Source organism: Lutra lutra, chromosome 7, assembly GCF_902655055.1.
Source record: "Lutra lutra chromosome 7, mLutLut1.2, whole genome shotgun sequence".
Classification (NCBI taxonomy): domain Eukaryota; kingdom Metazoa; phylum Chordata; class Mammalia; order Carnivora; family Mustelidae; genus Lutra; species Lutra lutra.
In genome coordinates this window covers 147,717,257-147,739,620 of record NC_062284.1, presented here as the reverse complement: position 1 = coordinate 147,739,620, position 22,364 = coordinate 147,717,257, and the positions used below count along the sequence as shown (strand labels likewise).

General features: G+C 42.7%; 1 long non-coding RNA gene and 1 gene segment (V, D, J or C); both read left to right on the top strand.

Annotated features, from left to right (window-relative positions):
* LOC125104246 (immunoglobulin heavy variable 3-74-like) overlaps positions 1 to 22,364 on the top strand; it is a 227,296-nt gene that overhangs the window by 163,092 nt on the left and 41,840 nt on the right.
* Positions 4,046 to 21,199, top strand: LOC125104253 (uncharacterized). Its single transcript, XR_007128624.1, has 4 exons — positions 4,046 to 4,060; positions 4,163 to 4,473; positions 6,984 to 6,989; positions 21,188 to 21,199. It is a non-coding gene; the product is annotated as an uncharacterized LOC125104253 (long non-coding RNA).

The window sequence follows — 22,364 nt, the reverse complement described above, 5'->3', positions numbered from 1 at the left end:
TAAAAATTTTACAAGAAAAAATAAGAGATATGGTCCATACATACAATGGAGTATGATGCCTCCATCAGAAAGGATGAATACCCAACTTTTGTATCAACATGGATGGGACTGGAAGAGATTATGCAGAGTGTAATAAATCAAGCAGAGAGATTCAGTCATCATATGGTTTCATTTACTTGTGGAGCATACAAAATAACATGGAGGACATAGGGAGATGGAGAGGACAAAGAAGTTGGGAGAATTAGGGGGGGGAGCCAAACCATGAGATACTGTGGACTGGGAGGAACTAACTGAGGGGGTTGGAGGGGAGAGGGCGTGGGAGGTTGGGTAAGCATGGTGGTGGGTATTGTGGATGACATGTGTTGCATGGACCACTGGGTATGGTGCATAAACAATGAATGCTGAACATTGCAAAGATATTTAAATAAATAAATAAAAATTTTTCAAAAAAGAAAGAAAGAGATCAAGCGTGCAACTAAGCTACCTGGAGTCACCACGCTCCAACTTCAAGCTAGATTACAAAGCTGTTTCATCAAAACAGGATGGTGCTGGCATAAAAACACACATAGAGTTGGGGCGCCTGGGTGGCTCAGTTGTTAAGTGTCTGCCTTCAGCTTGGGTCATGATGCCAGGGTCCTGGGATCAAGCCTGCATAGGGCTCTCTGCTCACCGGGGAGTCTGCTTCCTCCTCTCTCTCTCTGCCTGCCTCTCTGCATGCTTGTGATCACTTTCGGTCAAATAAATAAATAAAATCTTTAAAAAGAACACACACACACACACACAGGATTATGGAACAAAACAAAAAGCTTGGAAACTGATAGTCCTAGTACTTTTGCAAAGTTTATTCATTCATATATTAAAGGTATATTTAAACTTGGCTCTGATAGAATTCTTAACTCTGAATGAGAATTTATATTATTGATGTCCTGTCCCAATATTTCTAACCAATAAATGCATTTTTTAAACATTTCATTTATTTATATTAACAAACAGAGATCACAAGTTGTCAGAGAGGCAGGCAGAGAGGGGTGGTGGTGAAGCAGACTCCTGGGCCCATCAGAAAGCTCAATGGGGGTGCTCGATCCCAGGAATCTGGGATCATGACATGAGCTGAAGGCAGAGGCTTTAACCCACTGAGATTGCCAGGCACCCAATAAATGCACTTATTATTTATTTTTTTTAATTTATTTTTAGCGTAACAGTATTCATTATTTTTGTACCACACCCAGTGCTCCATGCAGTCCGTGCCCTCTACAATACCCACCACCTGGTTCCCCCAACATCCCACCCCCCACCTCTTCAAACCCTTCAGATTGTTTTTCAGAGTCCATAGTCTCTCATGGTTCACCTCTCCTTCCAATTTCCCCCAAATGCCTTCTCCTAACTCCCCATCCTCCATGCTATTTGTTATGCTCCACAAATAAGTGAAACCATATGATCATTGACTTTCTCTGCTTGACTTATTTCACTCAGCATAATCTCTTCCAGTCCCATCCATGTTGCTCCAGAAGTTGGGTATTCATCCTTTCTGATGGAGGCATACTACTCGAGAGTGTATATGGACCACATCTTCCTTATCCATTTGTCCGCTGAAGGGCATCTCGGTTCTTTGCACAGTTTGGCGACCGTGGCCATTGCTGCTGTAAACATTGGGGTACACATGGCCCCTCTTTTCACTACATCTGTATCTTTGGTGTAAATACCCAGTAGTGCAATTGCAGGGTCATAGGGAAGCTCTATTTTCAATTTCTTGAGGAATCTCCACACTGTTCTCCAAAGTGGCTGCACCAACTTGCATTACCACCAACAGTGTAAGAGGGTTCCCCTTTCTCCAAATCCTTTCCAATACATGTTGTTTCCTGTCCTGCTAATTTTGGCCATTCTAACTGGTGTAAGGTGATATCTCAATGTGGTTTTAATTTGAATCTCCCTGACGGCTAGTGATGATGAACGTTTTTTCATGTGTTTGATAGCCATTTGTACTTCTTCATTGGAGAAGTGTCTGTTCATATCTTCTGCCCATTTTTTGATATGATTGTCTGTTTTGTGTGTGTTGAGTTTGAGGAGTTCTTTATAGATCCTGGATATCAATTTTTGTCTGCACTGTCATTTGCAAATATCTTCTCCCATTCCGTGGGTTTCCTCTTTGTTTTGTTGACTGTTTCCTTTGCTGTGCAGAAGCTTTTGATTTTGATGAAGTCCCAAAACTTTATTTTCGCTTTTGTTTCCTTTGCCTTTGGAGACATATCTTGAAAGAAGTTGCTGTGGCTGATATCGAAGAGATTACTGCCTATGTTCTCCTCTAAGATTCTGATGGATTCCTGTCTCACGTTGAGGTCTTTTATCCATTTTGAATTTATCTTTGTGTACAGTGGAAGAGAATGGTCGAGTTTCATTCTTCTACATATAGCTACCCAGTTTTCCCAGCACCATTTATTGAAGAGACTGTCTTTTATCCACTGTATATTTTTTCCTGCTTTGTCGAAGATTAACTGACCATAGAGTTGAGGGTCCATGTCTGGGCTCTCTACTGTGTTCCACTGGTCTATGTGTCTGTTTTTATGCCAGTACCATGCTGTCTTGGTGATCACAGCTTTGTAGTAAAGCTTGAAATCAGGTTACGTGATGCCCCCAGTTTTATTTTTGTTTTTCAACATTTCCTTAGTGATTCAGAAGGAAAACTTCCAGACTCTTTCTATGAAGCCAGCATTACCCTGATCCCCAAACCAGGCAAAGACCCTACCAAAAAGGAGAATTTCAGACCAATATCACTGATGAATATGGATGCTAAGATTCTCAACAAGATCCTAGGAAACAGGATCCAACAACACATTAAAGAGATTATCCACCATGACCAGATGGGATTCATTCCTGGACTACAAGGATGGTTCAACATTCGCAAATCAATCAATGTGATAGAACAAATTAATAAGAAAAGAGAGAAGAACCACATGGTCCTTTCAATTGATGCCGAAAAAGCATTTGACAAAATCCAGCATCCATTCCTGATTAAAACACTTCAAAGTATAGGAATAGAGGGAACATTCATGATTTCATCAAATCTATCTATGAAAGACCCACAGCAAATATCATCCTCAATGGGAAAAAGCTCGCAGCCTTCCCGTTGAGATCAGGAACACGACAAGGATGCCCACTCTCACCACTCTTGTTCAACATAGTGTTAGAAGTCCTAGCAACAGCAATCAGACAACCAAGAGAAATAAAAGGTATCCAAATTGGCAATGAAGATGTCAAACTCTCTCTCTTCGCAGGTGACATGATTTTTTATATGGAAAACCCAAAAGACTCCACCCCTTAACTACTAGAACTCATACAGCAATTCAGTAACGTGGCAGGATACAAAGTCAATGTACAGAAATCAGTTGCTTTCTTATACACTAACAATGAAAATACAGAAAGGGAAATTAGAGAATCGATTCCATTTACTATAGCACCAAGAACCATAAGATACCTGGGAATAAACCTAACCAAAGAGGTAAAGGATCTGTACTCGAGGAACTACAGAACACTCATGAAAGAAACTGAAGAGGGCACAAAAAGATGGAAGACCATTCCATGCTCTTGGATTCGAAGAATAAACATTGTGAAAATGTCTATACTGCCTAGAGCAATCTATACTTTTAAAGCCATTCCAATCAAAATTCCACCGGTTTTCTTCAAAGAGCTGGAGCAAATAATCCAAAAATTTGTATGGAACCAGAAGAGACCCCGATAAATGCATTTTTTAAACAAACAAACAAAAAAGAATACTGCATATTGTCAAAGTGCCATCTAAACAAAAGATCCACAAACAATGCAATCTTTGTTTTTAACTTGTAAAGAATTGAACCTACGTCTGGAGCTAACTATATACTCAGAGGACATGAAAATAGGGTCTTCCCTCCACTGAATAAAACAGCCCAGCTGGGATCATGCAGCTGGGAGAGGAGCCCCAGTTCTGGGATTTCCAGGTGTCCATATTCACTGATCGAGACAGAACACAGAAAACTCACCTTGGAATTTGTGCTGGGCTGGGTTTTCCATCTTGCTCTTTTAAAAGGTAATTCTAGAGAACAAAAGAAATTGAGGATGTGAGTGGATATGAGTGAGAGAAACCATGGATGTGTGACAGATTCCTGACTGGGATGTCTTGTGCCTACAGGTGTCCAGTGCGAGGTGCAGCTGGTGGAGTCTGGGGGAGACCTGGTGAAGCCTGGAGGGTCGCTGTGACTCTCCTGTGCAGACTCTGGATTCACCTTCAGTAGTACTGGCATGAGCTGGGTCTGCCAGACTCTAAGGAAGGAGCTGCAGTGGGTCACAAGTATTAGCAGTGTTGGAAGTAACACATTCTATGCAGACTCTGTGAAGGGCCGATTCACCATCTCCAGAGACAATGGCAAGAACATGCTGTATCTGCAGATGAACAGCCTGAGAGCCGAGGACACAGCCGTGTATTACTGTGCAACAGACACAGTGAGGGGACATCAGTGTGAGCCCAGACACAAACCTCAAACTACAAGGGTATCAGACCAGCAGAGGGTGCACACATCTCACCAATTCTGTCTTTAATCCCAGGAGCAGGTGCAGATGGAATCTATGGCATATTTCCTATCAGGGTCTGGGGTTTCCTCTCCATAGAGCAGTTTCCCCAAGGGACTTTCCTTGACATTATTCTGTGCTTACCTATTCATTCTCTGACTTAGAAACTTACTTGTAACAGGAAGAAAAATATAATAACATGCAAAAAAAAGTCAGTTACATTAGTTTTCTCTTGTCCTTAAATATCAATAAATTACAAATATCATGATGCACGTCAACAAAACCCTCATAAGAATCACAATGGTACTCACTGTGGATCACAAGAACCTCCAGCAGAGCCAGAAGGTCTCACACACACACACACACACACACACACACACACGCGCGCGCGTATAAAACCTCCACTGAAAAAAATAAAACTAAACTTAAGAAATGAGTAGAAAACCTCTATCACCACCCTGTAATTTCTCCGCAGCAAAGGTGGTCCTAAGACAGAAATACACACCATATAGGAAACCTCAAGAAGGAAGTACAATCTCAAATAAACAACCAATCATTACCTAAAGATGCTAGAGAAAGAGCAACAGCTAAATCCTAAATATAGCAGAAGGAAGGAAATAGCAAGATTAGAGCAGAAAGAGATAATATAGAAACTAAGAAACACAGAACATATCAAAGCAACCAGGGTCTGCATACTTTTTTATAACTCAATTAGCCAAGATATAGGACATCACTGGCTTTTGATATAATATTCAATGCTCCATCTATTCAGTATAAAATCCTGTGCTCATCACGTCACATGACACTTTGGGGGAAAAAAACTGCAATACACCTGAGAATCCTCTACCTAAGTTTATCAAAATGAAAGAGAAAGGGCCCAAATAAATAACAAAAAAGTCTATCTGGTCCAGTGTGTCATTCAAAGCCCCTATTTCCTTGGTGTATGAACAATGAATTCTGGAACACCGAAAAGAAATTCTTAAAAAACGTGAAAAAATTCTGTATTCTTTTTTAATGTTCATTTAGCCAACATATAGCACATCATAATTTTTTTTCTTTTTTTAAGATTTTATTTATTTATCTGAGAGAGAGACAGTGAGAGAGAGCATGAGAGATGAGAAGGTCAGAGGGAGAAGCAGACTCCCCATGGAGCTGGGAGCCTGATGTGGGACTTGATCCTGGGACTCCGGGATCCTGACCTGAGCCCAAGACAGTTGCTTAACCAACTGAGCCACCCAGGCGCCCCACATCATCAGTTTTTGATGTAGGGCTCAAAGATTCATTAGTTATGTAAAACACCCAGTGCTCATCTCATCACCTGCCCTCATTAATACCCATCACCTGGCTGCCCCATCCCCACCACCCTCACTTCTGTCAATCTTGTTTGTTTCCCAGAATCCAGAGTCTCTCATGGTTTGTCTCCCTCCCTGATTTTTTTTTTATTTTTCAGTGTTCCAAGACTCACTGTTTATACACCACACCCAGTGCTCCATGCAAAACATGCCCTCCTCAATACCCACCACCAGGCTCACCCATCCCTCCACTCCCAAATCCTCAGTTTGTTTCTAAGAGTCCACAGTCTCTCATGCTTCATATCCCCCTCCAATTTACCACAATTCAGTTTTCCTTTAATCTCCTAATATCTTCTGTGTTATTCCTTATGCTCCACAAGTAAGTAAACCCGAATGATAATTGATTTTCTCTGTGGTCCTCCTCACTATTCCTTATGTTCCACATAGAATTGAAAGGATAATTGTCTTTCTCTGCTTGACTAATTCTCCATGACATAAAACACTCTGGTTCCATCCAAGTCGATGAAATGGTAGGTATTCATTCTTTCTGTTGGCTGATTAATATTCCATTGTATATATGGACAACATCTTCTTTATCCATTAATATGTGGAAGGACAAACAAGATGGGATTGGGAGGGAGACAAACCATAAGTGACTCTTAATCTCACAAAAGAAACTGCGGGTTGATGGGGGGAGGGGGTTGGGAGAGGGGGGTGGGGTTATGGATATTGGGGAGGATATGTGCTATGGTGAGTGCTGTGAAGTGTGTAAACCTGGCAATTCGCAGACCTGTACCCCTGGGGATAAAAATATATGTTTATAAAGCTGTAAAAAAAAAAAGAAAAAAGAAAGGATGAATACCCAACTTTTGTAGCAACATGGACGGGACTGGAAGAGATGATGCTGAGTGAAATAAGTCAAGCAGAGAGAGTCAATTATCATATGGTTTCACTTATTTGTGGAGCATAACAAATAGCATGGAGGACAAGGGGAGAATGAGAGGAGAAGGGAGTTGAGGGAAATTGGAAGGGGAGGTGAACCATGAGAGACTATGGACTCTGAAAAACGATCTGAGAATTTTGAAGGGGTGGGGGGTGGGAGGTTGGGGGCACCAGGTGGTGGGTATTGTAGAGGGCACGGATTGCATGGAGCACTGGGTGTGGTGCAAAAATAATGAATACTGTTATGCTGAAAAAATAAAAAAAAAATTAAAAAAAAAAGAGTCAATTATGGTTTGTCTCCCTCCCAATCCCATCTTGTTTCATTTACTCTTCTCCTACCCCCTTAACCCCCCATGTTGCATCTCCTCTCCCTCATATCAGGGAGATCATATGATAGTTGTCTTTCTCCGATTGACTTATTTCGCTAAGCATGATACCCTCTAGTTCCATCCACGTCGTCGCAAATGGCAAGATTTCATTTCTTTTTATGGCTGCATAGTATTCCATTGTGTATATATACCACATCTTCTTTATCCATTCGTCTGTAGATGGACATCTAGGTTCTTTCCATAGTTTGGCTATTGTAGACATTGCTGCTATAAACATTCGGGTGCATGTGCCCCTTCGGATCACTACGTTTGTATCTTTAGGGTAAATACCCAGCAGTGCAATTGCAGGGTCATAGGGTAGTTCTATTTTCAACATTTTGAGGAACCTCCATGCTGTTTTCCAGAGTGGTTGCACCAGCTTGCATTCCCACCAACACCTTAGGAGGGTTCCCCTTTTTCTGCATCCTCGCCAGCATCTGTCATTTCCTGACTTGTTAATTTTAGCCATTCTGACTGGTGTGAAGTGATATCTCATTGTGGTTTTGACTTGTATTTCCCTGATGCCGAGTGATATGGAGCACTTTTTCATGTGTCTGTTGGCCATCCGGATGTCTTCTTTGCAGAAATGTCTGTTCATGTCCTCTGCCCATTTCTTGATTGGATTATTTGTTCTTTGGGTGTTGAGTTTGCTAAGTTCTTTATAGATTTTGGACACTAGCCCTTTATCTGATATGTCATTTGCAAATCTCTTCTCCCATTCTGTCAGTTGTCTTTTGGTTTTGTTAACTGTTTCCTTTGCTGTGCAAAAGTTTTTGATCTTGATAAAATCCCAATAGTTCATTTTTGCCCTTGCTTCCCTTGCTTTTGGCGATATTCCTAGGAAGATGTTGTTGTAGCTGAGGTCTGATATGTGTGTTTTTTAAAGATTTTATTTATTTGTCAGAGAGAGTGAGAGAGAACAAGAGAGCTAGTACAAGCAAGGAGAAAAACAGGCAGAGGAAGGAGGAGGGTCCCTGCTGAGCAAGGAACCTGATGTGGGACTCAATCCCAGCACCCTGGGATCATGAGCTGAGCTGGAGGCAGAGGCTTTATGATGGAGCCACCCAGGGGTCCCTGCATATGACATGTTCTTATACACAATCAAACACGACAAATGCCACACACAGAGAGACAAAAATCTTTGAACTAAACAATGATATCTGGGAAACTCCAAGATACAAAATCAACATACATAATAAAGCTATGTCTCCACACAATGACAACAAATATCTAAAAAAAAAAAAGAAATTAATAAAATCATTCTTTTTACACTGACACAGGAAATAAAATATTTTGGGTTAACATTCAATAAGGAGTTCAGATACTGTACACTAAAAATGCCATACATTGATGAAAGACTTTTAAAAGTGCATACAGAAATGGAAAGATAACTGTGTTCACATCTTAGAAAACTTCCTCTAGTCACAGTGCCATCTAAACAAAGTGATCTTCAAACCTAATGCAATCTTTGCTTTCTTAACTAGTAAAGGATGGAATCTAAGCCTGGAGCTGACTCTACAGTCAGAAGACATGCAAATAGGTCCCTCCCTTTGCTGATTAAAACATCACAGCCAGAAACCTGCAGCTGGGAGAGAAGCACCACTCCGGGATTCCCAGGTGTTCCGATTCAGTGATTAGGACAGAACACAGGCAACTCATCATGGAGTTTGTGCTTGGCTGGGTTTTCCTTTTTGTTCTTTTAATTTTTTAAAATTATTATTTTTTAAATTTTTTATAAGTATATAATGTATTTTTATCCCCAGGGGTACAGGTCTCTGAATTGCCAGGTTTACACTTTTCACAGCACTCACCATAGCACATACCCTCCCCAATGTCCATAACCCCACCACCCTCTCCCGAATCCCCGCCCCCCAGCAGCCCTCAGTTTGTTTTGTGAGGTTAAGAGTCTTATGGTTTGTCTCCCCCCCAAACCCATGTTGTTTCATTTATTCTTTTCCTACTCCCCAAGCCCCCCACATTTCCCCTCAAATTCCTCACATCAGGGAGATCATATATGATAATTGTCTTTTTCTGATTGGCTTATTTCACTAAGCATGATACCTTCTAGTTCCATCCACATCATCGGAAATGGCAAGATTTCATTTCTTTTGATGGCTGCATAGTATTCCATTGTATATATATACCACACTTTCTTTATCCATTCATCTGTTGGTGAACATCTAAGTTCTTCCCATATTTTGGCTATTGTGGATATCGCTGCTATAAACATTCGGGTGCCTGTGACCCTTCAGATAATTCCATTTGTATCTTTAGGGTAAATACCCAGTAGTGCAATTGCTACATAGGGTAGTTCTATTTTCAGCTTTTTGAGGAATCTCCATGCTGTTTTCCAGAGTGGTTGCACCAGCTTGCATTCCCACCAACAGTGTTGGAGGGTTCCCATTTCTCCACATCCTCGCTATCATCTGTCACTTCCTGACTTGTTAATTTTAGCCATTCTGACTGGTGTGAGGTGGGATCTCATTGTGGTTTTGATTTGTATTTCCCTGATGCCAAGGGATGTGGAACATTTTTTCATGTGTCTGCTGGCCATCTAGATGTCTGCTTTGCAGAAATGTCTGTTCATGTCCTCTGCCCATTTCTTGATTGGATTATTTGTTCTTTGGGTGTTGAGTTTGCTGAGCCCTTTATAAATTTTGGATACTAGTCCTTTGTCTGATATGTTGTTTGCAAATATCTTCTCCCATTCTGTCAGTTGTTTTTGAGGAAGACACAAAGAAATGGATAAATGTTCCATGCTCATGGAATGGAAGAACAAATATTGTGAAAATGTCTATACTACCTAAAGAAATCTACACATTTAATGCAATCCCTTTCAAAATACAATCATTTTTTCTCAAAGAAATGGAACAAATAATCCTAAAATTTATATGGAACCAGAAAAGACGTCGAATAGACAAAGCGATATTGAAAAAGAAAGCCAAAGTTGGTGGCATCACATTTCCAGACTTCAAGCTCTACTACAAAGCTGTCATCATCAAGGCAGCATTTTACTGGAACAAAAACAACACAAGGATCAATGGAACAGAAAGAGAGCCCAGAAATAGACCCTCAACTCTATGGTCAACTAATCTTGGACAAAGCAGGAAGGAATGTCCAATGGAAAAAAGACAGTCTCTTCAACAAATGGTGTTGGGAAAATTGGACAGCCACATGCTGAAAAATGAAAGTAGACCATTTCCTTACACCACACAAGAAAATAGTCTCAAAATGGATGAAGGACCTCAATGTGAGAAAGGAATCCATCAAAATCCTTAAGGAGAACACAGGCGGCGACCTCTTCTACCTCAGCCACAGCAACTTCCTAGGAACATCACCAAAGGCAAGGGAAGCAAGGGCAAAAATGAACTATTGGGATTTCATCAAGAGCAAAATCTTTTGCACAACAAAGGAAACTGTTAACAAATCCTTTTTGTTCTTTTAAGAGGTAATTTATGGAGAATAATATACATTAAGTATGCAAGTGGATGTGTGTGAGAGAAACAGTGGGTATGTGACAGTTTCCTGACTAGGATGTCTTCTGTCTGCAGGTGTCCAGTGCGAGCTGCAGCTGGTGGAGTCTGGGGAAGTCCTGGTGAAGCCTGGGGGGATCCCTGAGACTCTCCTGTGCAGCCTCTGGATTCACCTTCAGTAGCTACTTCATGAACTGGGTCCGCCTGACTCCAGGGAAGGGGCTGCCATGGGTCGCAGATATTAGCAATGATGGAAGTAGCACAAGCTATGCAGACTTTGTGAAGGGCCAATTCACCATCCCCAGAGACAACAGCAAGAACACGCTGTATCTGCAGATGAACAGCCTGAGAGTTGAGGACACAGCCATGTATCACTGTGCTAGAGACACAGTGAGGGGACCTCAGTGTGAGCCCAGAGACAAACCTCACTGTAGGACGGGATCTGGACCACCAGGGGGTGCACACCACTCACCAATTCTGTCTTTAAGCACCAGGAGCAGCTGCAGATGGTGGTTATGAGCAGGCTTCCAATCAGGGTCTGGGGCTTCCTCTCCATAGAGCAGTTCCCCACAGGAAGCCTCTCTGGACACATGATTCTGTGCTTACTTCTTCATCCTCTGACTTAGAAAATTTGTTCTAATGGGAAAACAACTACACAAAATTTTAAAAAAATAGATATAAATACACAAAATCGAGTCAGTTACATTGTTTATTCTCATCCCTAAGTACCAATGGATTACAAATATTCTGGTGCTCATCAACTGATCCTTTATGGGAATCCCAGCAGCACTCAGTATGCATCCCAGGTCCACCCAGCTCACAGTGCAAACTTGCTAGCAGGAACGTCCATGCTGGACATGAGGCTGCAGAGGCATCGACAATGCAAAGCAATAGAAGAGGACCCATAATAGGGTCACTCTCTTGAACTATGCTCACAGCATCAATATAGTGTCAGTCTGGGAAAGCAGAGGGACTCTCAGCCATACATGGTGTGAAAGTGGACTCTGAAGCTCACACACACACACATACATGCAAACACACACACTCAAGTATACAAAACCATCACCACCTTCACTGTCATGTGTGCTGAGAGTGGGGCAGGCCTCTCAGCAAGCATAAGTACTTGGATAGAATCAGGGAAGGACACTGGCTCAGGATGTGTGTTGCATGTGGTGGGGACAGGGTCCTGCTCATGGGAGGGACTTGTGTGGAGTCAACCTTCCACCTGCATTGAAGTAAGGAGATCCCATGGGTCCTTGCTGGATTTCCCATGTGTGGGGTATGAGGAGAAGTGGGAGGAATGAAGATCAAGGAGCTAGCAAGCAATGGTCAAGGGATACAGTGTGATGACAAATTCCACTAATAAAGTACAAAACCAATGAGAACAAAAAGAGAGAAAAGGCCATCCTAAGTAGAAAAAGGTCTGAGTTTCTGGAAAATGAGGAATGATTTATGGAGGCAACACAACAGAATTGCACTATGTTGTTATAGAGAATTTTCATTCTAGTCAGAGTTAAAAAGCACAGTCTAGGTCCATGATGACTGAAAGGAAGTAAGTCCATGAAGTCATTAGGAGGCATACATGTGTCCATCCTCCTTATGAGCCTCACCAATGTTGGAAAAATCTCAACAAAAGGAGAGTCCACAGGTGTTAGGTACACTCTGTGGAGTGTCGGCAGATGTTGCTGCAGAAATGGGTCCTCTCCATGCACTGGTGACCAGGAAAGAAGGCTCCAGGTTTGAGGCAAACAATGGTTGCCATTCCCAGATGGTGCCTGTAGCTCACAGCTGAGGTTAGCAGTGGAATCCAGTGGAGAACATGGGCGATATGGGCACAGTCATAGGCTGGCCACTTGACATAACTTCCACAGCCTGGTGCCTGAGTTGTGGATTTGCATGTGCACAGGTTCCTTCTGCAGCCTGGCAAGCTCCTTCCATACTGCTCTTCCTTCCAGTGTCTGGCCTCTTCCAGGGAATGGAATTTCTGAGCTTCTACCTCAACATTCTCCTGTCCTGCTGTCTCTTGGCACTCTTCTCCACAGCCAGTGGGAAAGGATCATGATCAACAAGGGATCGTTTCTCTCTCTGGGATCCAAGAGCTCCTGGGACAAGACAGTGCGTGGATGAGCCTCAAAGCAAGCTGCTGCTTTCTGCTGCTTCAGATCTTCCTCCAGCTTGTGCTTCCAAGCCTGTGCCTTTGGAGACACCAGTCTCAAAACCAGCAATTCCTGATACACACAGCAACATGGCTATGTGCACAAGGATTGAAGCTGAGCCAAAGAAGCCTTACAAAGACAGTACATGTAGTACAATGACCCACTCATGAATTCTACAAATTTAGAGTCTAAGGTGACATGAGAAAAAACAACAACTATATGGGGACAGGGTGAAGAAGGGAAGAGGAAGGAGGAATTCCAAGGAAAGTGGAGGAAATTTTCAGGAGAACTGATTTCCTCACTCTTGATACTGTTGATTTTGACACCTGTGTTTATCATGTCACACACTCCGCCTGTGCGTAGTTCATCCGGTGTCAAGCATATGCACCAAATCTATGAGAGATAATCACAGAGATGACTCAGGAGGAATGCAGAGATAGTGGACAGCTAAAGACTTGAAAAGACACCTTCATGATCTGATGCTGTCTGTAATTCAGGTAAACACTACAACAAGCAAAATCATCCCATCCCCATCACAGGAGGTGTTCTACATTCTTCATGAGCCTGCCCAATCTGTCCTTCAGCTGATTCAGGGATGTAGCAGGTCCTGAGGGGAGGAACACTGTCCCATATCCTGGGATCACTCTCACCCTACAAATGTTCATGGACACCTCACAAAACCTCTCCAGTTTTGAGTGTATGCTCACAGCTTTTATGGGGTACATGACACCTACATTCTGAGATTTTTGCAAATATGGAAAAAACAAAGTAGAAGATATAGCCAAGGTATATACTCTGGAAACATATATAATAAAAAATTATATTTTTTTCAGAAGTGGTCAATACCACCAAATCAAAGACAGTCACAACTGCTACAGTCACTGCCCTCTCTATCAGCTAAGATCCTAATCTGGCTATACACAGAGGAGATGTAAATAGGGCCTTCCGCATGCTGATTAAACCAAGCCAGCCCTGACCCTGCAGTTGGGAGAGTAGCATCAGCCCCAGGATTTCCAGGTGTTCCACTCAGCAATCAGGTAAGAACACAGACAAAGAACAAAGACAAAGAACACAGACAAAGAAATCAGACAAAGAACACAGACTTAGTGCTTTTGTGTTTCCTTCTTCTAGTTTTAAAAGATGATTTATGGAGGACTTGGGGAGATGGAGAGGAGAAGTGAGTTGGGAGGAAATCAGAGGGGGAGATGAACCATGAGGGACTGTGGACTCTGAGAAACAACCTGAGGGGTTTGGAGGGGAGGGGGTTAAGAGGGTGGATAAGCCTGGTGGTGAGTATTTAGGAGGAGACTTACTGCATGGAGCACTGGGTAGGGTGCATAAACAATGAATCTTGGAACACTTAAAAAAATGAGATTTTTAACAAAGGTAATTTATGGAGAACAGAAGATATTGAGTATGTGACTGAATATGAGTGATAGAAACAGTGGATGTTTGACAAATTCCTGACCAGAATGTCATGTGTGTGCAGGTGTCCAGTATGAGGTACAGCTGGTGGAGTCTGAGTGAGACCTGGTGAAGCCTGGGGGTCCCTGAGACCCTTGTGCAGCACCTGGATTCACCTTCAGTCGCCATGCCATGAGCTGGTCCACCAGGATCCAGGGAAGGGGCTGCAGTGGTTCTCAGGTGTTAGCTATGATGGAAGTAGCAAATACCAGGCAGATTCTGTGAAGGGTCGCTCACTATTTCCAGAGACAAAACCAAGAACATGTATCTGCAGAAAAACAGCCTGAAAGCCAAGGATATGGCTGTCTTTTACTGTAGGGGAAAGACAGTAAAGGGACATCCGTATGAACTCAGACAAACCTCCCTGCAGGGACACACCAGCGTCTCAGCTAAAGAGGCACACAGATCACCAGGGGATGCTCAGGTCACCAGGGGAGACTTAGGTGATCATCAGCATTCAAGACCAAACAATATCCTTTCCACAAAGGAAGCAGGTGCAGGTGGAGATTAAATGCATGTTTCCTGACACAGTTTGGGGCTTCCTTTCCATAAACCAGTTTCCCCAACGAGACTTTCTAGAATTATTTGTTCTTACTTCTTACATCTTTGAATAGAAACGTTGGCTATCATAGAAGAAAATTACATTTACATGCAAAAAAGGCAGGAAGTCACTTACACTTGATGAATCTTTTCCCTAAATGACAATTGCGGACATTCTGACGTAAGACTGCTAAGTCTGTAAAACTTTCAGCTGGACTCAACAACACAGCATCACACAGCCCAGTGTAGAAGCTGTGAGCCAGCATCATCAAGTTCATGCTGGACATCAGGTACAGGGCTATCATGAAGCCAAAGCCGGATACGAATGGCCCCAATGTGGAGGGTCATTGTGTGGAGCACATGCTCACAGAATCTATTTAGCTGACACCATCCAGAGGCAGAGGAGCTCAAACACGCTTGGTACAGTTGATGAATCAGATGACACGATACACACTTACAAGAGAATATGAAATGTTAATCACCTCCATCATCAAAGTGTCTGTTGATTTCAGGGAATGCCTCCCCGCATGTCAGAAATGCTTCAATAAACCTTAAAAAGGACACGAAATCAGGGATTTTTTTTGTTGTTGTGACATTGTGAGTTAGTGCTGGAAATTCCATGGGGATCTGCAACATAAAGGGCACTGAACCTAGGCTTTCCTATGAGGTTTTCCATGTATGGAGCATGAGAAGACAGAGGAATGAGGTTTCTGATGGCAGTAAAAAATCATCAGAAGATAAGGTGTCATGACTAATTCCATGTAACAACTACAAAAAGGAGTGAAAATGAATATAAGTTATCAATAGGTGTAGAAGACCATCTGATGGGCACCTGGGTGGCTCAGTGGGTTAAAGCCTCTGCCTTCACCTCGGGTCATGGTCTCAGGGTCCTGGGATCAAACCCCGCATCAGACTCGCTGCTCAGCGGGGAGCCTGCTTCCTCCTCTCTCTGCCTGCCTCTCTGCCTGCTTGTGATTTCTCTCTGTGTCAAATAAAGTAAATAAAACCTTTAAAAAAAAAGAAGACCATCTGAGTCCCTTGAAAATAGGAATGATAGGGGCGCCTGGGTGGCTCAGTGGGTTAAGCCGCTGCTTTCGGCTCAGGTCATGATCTCAGAGTCCTGGGATCGAGCCCCGCATCGGGCTCTCTGCTCAGCAGGGAGCCTGCTTCCTCCTCTCTCTCTGCCTGCCTCTCTGCCTGCTTGTGATCTCTCTGTCAAATAAATAAATAAAATCTTAAAAAAAAAGAAAATAGGAATGATAATATATAAGCAGACGATAACAATAATAAATCTATGAGAAGAGGGCAAGGGTAGTACCCAGTGTCTCAGGTGAAAGCTGTCCACTTCCCAAGGTCACCAGCAGGTTCTGATGGTCTTGTGTCCCCTGTAAGCACACAAAGACTAGAAGCTTCAGCAGGATCCATGAGAATGCTCAGGTGGAGGTGCTGGTTGGGAGGAGCCTTCCACCTACAGAGATTAATTGATCCTTCAGTTACTGGTATCAGCTCAATGTGTATAATTTCTACCATCACTATGTTGAAACCTAACACCAATTTAATGGAATGAGTGGGTGGGGCCTTAGGGAAGCACTTAGGTCAGGAGCGTGCAGTCTCATATTGGGATTAGGGCTCTTATACACCAGGACTGGGAAAGCTTTCTGCCCCTTGGCCCCCATGTGAGTTAACAGGGAAAGGACCGCTTAGGGTGTGCATTCTCTCCAGACACCAAACCTACCTGCACCTTGATATGGCACTTCCCAGGCTCCAAAACTGTGAGAAATGTGTGTCTAGTGTTTAAAACCACCCAGTTAGTGTACATTGTTACAGCAGCTGGAACACACAGATGTTAGAGACACATGAACCCAAGCATTTTTTCTGGCATTTTCAGAGTTTATGGAAGTGATAACTGACGGGATTTGAGTCTTACTATCATTTTACACAGTTGTGTTATGCTGATTGCCATGAGCTGTGCAGCTCAGTCACTGGACATAATGTTGTTACCCCGTCTTCCCAACATGAAACCCAGGTTGTGGGTTTCTGTGACTCTCCGCTTGATCGTGAGGGTAGGTTCCCCTTGACGTGTTCATTACTAGAAACACTCAAGGCACCTACATTACTTGTTTATCCTTTATTGTGTTGTTTATATGCAATCATTTTTCTAATGCATTATGCACCAACTAGGTAACAACAAATAATGACAATACCTAACATCTCTGCCATCCTATTACATAGTTAACACATGAACACACCTGGTAGTGAACCTGTTTCAGTAAAGTTAGGTGCACTGATGATGAGTGGAGCAGTTCTGAATTACCAGAAGCAGTGGAGAGATCCATCTTTGTCCAAATTCAACAAGATTTGTACACTTAGCTGCTGTCCCCCAAACTTGCACATCCACGACTTTAAGCCCGAGAGGATCAAGGAGGCAGCAGATCAAAGAGATTCTCTAACAGAAGGGAGCCCCTCGAAGAGTGGTGGGGGTTGATGAATGTGTGAGCAACCCCTGGGGCAGAGGAATGTAGGCTCTCCCTGCAGTAGGATCATCTCCTCTTGTCTGTAAACCAGGTCTCTGGGAAGCTCCATGTGGACATTCCCCACATGGGAGAAAGAGGGTCCTGGGCATGGTGAAGGGGGACCCCAGAGAGAACACTGAGGTCCCTAAGAGTACAGGGAGACCCTCCTCCCAGGGCACCCCCAGGAACTAGTATGCTTTCTCCCCTATTCCCAGTTCCATACAAAGTCAGCTCCCATATGCCCATCTCTACCTGGACAATAGATGGAACCCCAGCCCTCATTTACTTACATTTTGGTCCTCCTTACCCAGGACTTACCTATTTTCACCACCTCTTACATTTTCCTACATCTTTTCCATGGATTCATGATGTCACAGAGTCAAATTTCTGCACTGAGGTCCCTGCAGCCCTGAGAGCCAGGCACCATAGAAACAAAGACAACATTAGCAATCATTATAACTCCTAAAGACCAACCACAGGGTCTTTTACTCACCCTAAGCACAGAAGGTTCTAGGAAGGAAGACATTAATCTGAGTTTGAAAAAGAAGATTGGTGTTCCCTTCCCAGGTAACCTGAGACATAGAGACCCTATTAAACAGGCACCTTGAGGAGCTCTAGCCCCAGGATGAGCCACCCACCACAATCCAGACCCCAAATTCTCATGGGAAAGAGGAGGAGGAGGGGGGAAGCTGGAAGTGAGCTTTCACACAGGATCTAGACTATGGAGATTCTTCAACTTGATTTCTCTGTCCTCTGTGGTCCTCATGGAAAGGTTGAGCATGTATGTTATATTTTGGGATGTTGAGTATGAGAACTTATTTATAGATCACAGACATCAGCCCTTTGACTGTAGTGTCATTTAAGAATATCTTCCTCTAATTTCCCTTTCTGTATTTTCATTGTCAGTGTATAATAAAGCCACTGATTTCTGTACATTGACTTTGTATCCTGCCACGTTACTGAATTGCTCTATGAGTTCTAGTAGGCGGTGGAGTCTTTTGGGTTTTCCATATAAAGAATCATGTCATCTGTGAAAAGAGAGAGTTTGAATTAATCATTGCCAATTTGGGTACCTTTGATTTCTCTTTGTTATCTGATTGCTGTTCCTAGGACTTCTAATACTATGTTGAACAAGAGTGGTGAGACTGGGCATCCTTGTCGTGTTCCTGATCTCAACAAGAAGGCTGCAAGCTTTTTCCCATTGAGGATGATATTTGCTGTGGGTCTTTCATAGATAGATTTGATGAAGTTCAGGAATGTTCCCTCTATTCCTATACTTTTAATCAGGAACAGATGCTGGATTTTGTAAAATGCTTTTTCTGCATCAATTGAGAGGGCCATGTGGTTCTTCTCTCTTCTCTTATTGATTCCAAGAAAGTTCCACCGGTATTTTTCAAAGAGCTGGAGCAAATAATCTTAAAATTTGTATGGAATCAGAAGGGACCCTGAATCGCGAAGGAAATGTTGAAAAACAAAAATAAAACTGGGGGCATCACGTTACCTGATTTCAAGCTTTACTACAGCCGTGATCACCAAGGCAGCATGGTACTGGCATAAAGACAGACACATAGACCAGTGGAACAGAGTAGAGAGCCCAATATGGACCCTCAACTCTATGGTCAATTAATCTTCGACAAATAGGAAAAAATATACTGTGGAAAAAAGACAGTCTCTTCAATAAATGGTGATGGGAAAACTGGAGAGCTATATGCAGAAGAATGAAACTCGACCATTCTCTTACACCATACACAAAGATAAACTCAAAATGGATAAAAGACCTCAACGTGAGACAGGAATCCATCAGAATCCTAGAGGAGAACGTAGGCAGTAACCTCTTTGATATCAGCCACAGCAACTTCTTTCAAGATATGTCTCCAAAGGCAAAGGAAACAAAAGTGAAGATGAACTTTTGGGACTTCATCAAGATCAAAAGCTTCTGCAAAGCAACAGAAACAGTCAGAAAAACAAAGAGGCAACCCACGGAATGGTAGAAGATATGTGCAAATGACAGTACAGACAAAAGGTTGATATTGAGGATCTATAAAGAACTCCTCAAACTCAACACACACAAAACAGACAATCATATCAAAAAATGGGCAGAAGATATGAACAGACACTTCTCCAATGAAGACATACAAATGGCTATCAGACACGTGAAAAATGTTCATCATCACTAGACATCAGGGAGATTCAAATTAAAACCACATTGAGATATCACCTTAAACCAGTTAGAATGGCCAAAATTAGGAAGACAGGAAACAGCACGTGTTGGAGAGGTTGAGGAGAAAGGGGAACCCTCTTACACTGTTGGTTGGAATGCAAATTGGTGCATCCACTTTGGAGAACAGTGTGGAGATTCCTCAAGAAATTAAAAATAGAGCTTCCCTGTGACCCTGCCATTGCACTACTGGGTATTTACCCCAAAGATAGGAATGTAGTGAAAAGCTGGCCATCTGTACCCCAATGTTTACAGCAGCAATGGCCACGGTCACCAAACTGTGGAAAGAACCAAGATGCCCTTCAACGGACGAATGGATAAGGAAGATGTGGTCCATATACACTATGGAGTATTATGCCTCCATCAGAAAGGATGAATACCCAACTTTTGTAACAACATGGACAGGACTGGAAGAGATTATGCTGAGTGAAATAAGTCAAGCAGAGAGAGTCAATTATCATATGTTTTCACTTATTTGTGGAGCATAAGAAATAGCATAGAGGACAAGGGGAGATGGAGAGGGGAAGGGAGTTAATGGAAATTGGAAGGGGAGGTGAACCATGAGAAACTCTGGACTCTGAAAAACAATCTGAGGATTTTGAAGGGGCGGGGGGTGGGAGGTAGGGGGATTCAGGTGGTGGGTATTGGAGAGGGCACGGATTGCATGGAGCACTGGGTGTGGTGCAAAAATAATGAATACAGTTACACTGAAAAAATAAAAAATTTAAAAAAAGAAAATACAGTAAATTTTGTGGAAAATTGATTTGTTTGCTCTGGATAATGATGATTCTGACTGCAGGGTTTACCTACAGTGTGTGCAGTCGTCCTGTGTCAAGTACATGCATCACAGCTATTGCAGATAATCCCAGAGATGACTTGGAAGGAACGTAGAGATACTGAAATGTTAGAGACTTGAAAATAGAACTGCACAAACACTAATTCTTTCTATATTTAGAGAAAATCCAAAAGAAGCAAAATCATCTTGTCCCCATCACAGCAGGGATTCCACCTTCTCATGAACCTGCCCACTCTGTCCTGCAGGTGATTCAGAGGACAGCAGGTCTGGCGGGAGGAGCCCAGGCCAATTCCTGTGGCTCACATCCCACACATGCTCTTGGACACCACACACAACCTGTATAATTCTGGGTGTACGTTCAAAACTCTTTCTGGCGTAGCATGAAACAAACCCCAAGATGTGGGTGAATGTGTAAAAAGAGTTAGGACACAGAAGCCAAGTGCTCTGGAAAATCATATAATAAATAAAATCATTTTTCCCAAATCCTGTCAATGCAACAAAATCACAGCAGTCACACCTGCCCTGTAACTGCCCTCTCCATCAGCTTAGATCCCAAGCTGCATATATAGTCAGAGGACATGCAAATAGGGCCCTCCCTCTGCTGATTAAAACAGCCCAGTCCATTCCCTGCAGCTGGGAGAGGAGCCTCAGCCATGGTATTTCCAGGTGTTCCCATTCACTAATCAGGACAGAATTGAGAACACTCACCATGGAGTTTGTGTTTGTCTGGCTTTTCCTTGTTGCTCTTTTAAAAGGTAGTTTACAGAAAATAAGGGACCTCGAGTGTGAGAGTGGATACAAGAGAAACAGTGGGTGTGTGACAGTTTCCTGACCAGGATGTCTTATGTCTGCAGGTGTCTGGTGTGAGGTGCAGCGGTGGAGTCAGGGGGAGACCTGGTGAAGTCTGGGGGGGTCCCTAACACTCTCCTGTGCAGACTCTGGATTCACCTTCAGTAGCTGCAGCAGAAAAGCTGCCAAAGAACAAAATCCTCCAGATAACAAAAGCCTGAAAAACCAGTTTCCACAGAACCAAGCCCCTTGGAAGGTCGCAAGGTCAGTCACCCCAAGAAAAATTGACTAGAAAAAATGTGGCAGGCTCCTCTACCAGAAGACAAGCCAAGAGAACAGGAGGACAACCACCAGAGGGACTCCATGAAATTTTAAAACCCTAATATCAGGGGGAAATAATATATTTAGTACCTGGTATTGCCCCAAAACCTGTATATTTCATAGATACAACTTTTCATTCATTCTTTTTTTTTCTTAATTCGTTCTCATAATCCTTGTTTTTTAACCTACTTATCATTACAACTAGAGGATTAATATAACATATTCCATGATAACTTTTTCTTTAGTTTTATTTTATTTTTTCAGTGTTCCAAGACTCATTGTTTATGCCCCACACCCAGTGCTCCAGGCAATACATACCTTCTTTAATAACCGCCACCAGGCTCAGCCAACCTCCCACCTCCCCACCCCTCCAAAAGCCTTAGTTTGATTCTCAGAGTCCACAGTCTCTCATGGTTCATTTCCCTCGCCGATTTACCCCAAATCACTTTTCCTTTCCTTATCTTAATGTCCTCCATGTTATTCCTTATGCTTCACAAGTAAGTGAAACCATATAAAAATTGAGTCTCTGCTTGACTTATTACACTCAGCATAATCTGCTCCCGTCCCGTCCTGGTTTATATAAAAGTTGGGTATTCATTCTTTGTGATGGAGGTGTAATATTCCATTGTATAAAAGGACTATATCTTCTTTTTTAAATTTTTATTTATCTTTTTAATTTCTTGGCAGTGCTCCAGAATTCATTGTTTATGCACCACACCCAGTGCTCCATGCATTATGTGCCCTCCATGATACACACCACCAGGCTTACCCAACCTCCTACCTCCCTCCCCTCCAAAACCCTCAGTTTGTTTCTCAGAGTCCACAGTCTCTCATGGTTCATATCCCCCTCCCATTTCTCCCAACTCCCTTCTCTTCTCCATCTCCCCATGTCCTCCATGTTATTCTTTTTAATCCACAAATAAGTGAAACCATATGATAATTGACTCTGCTTG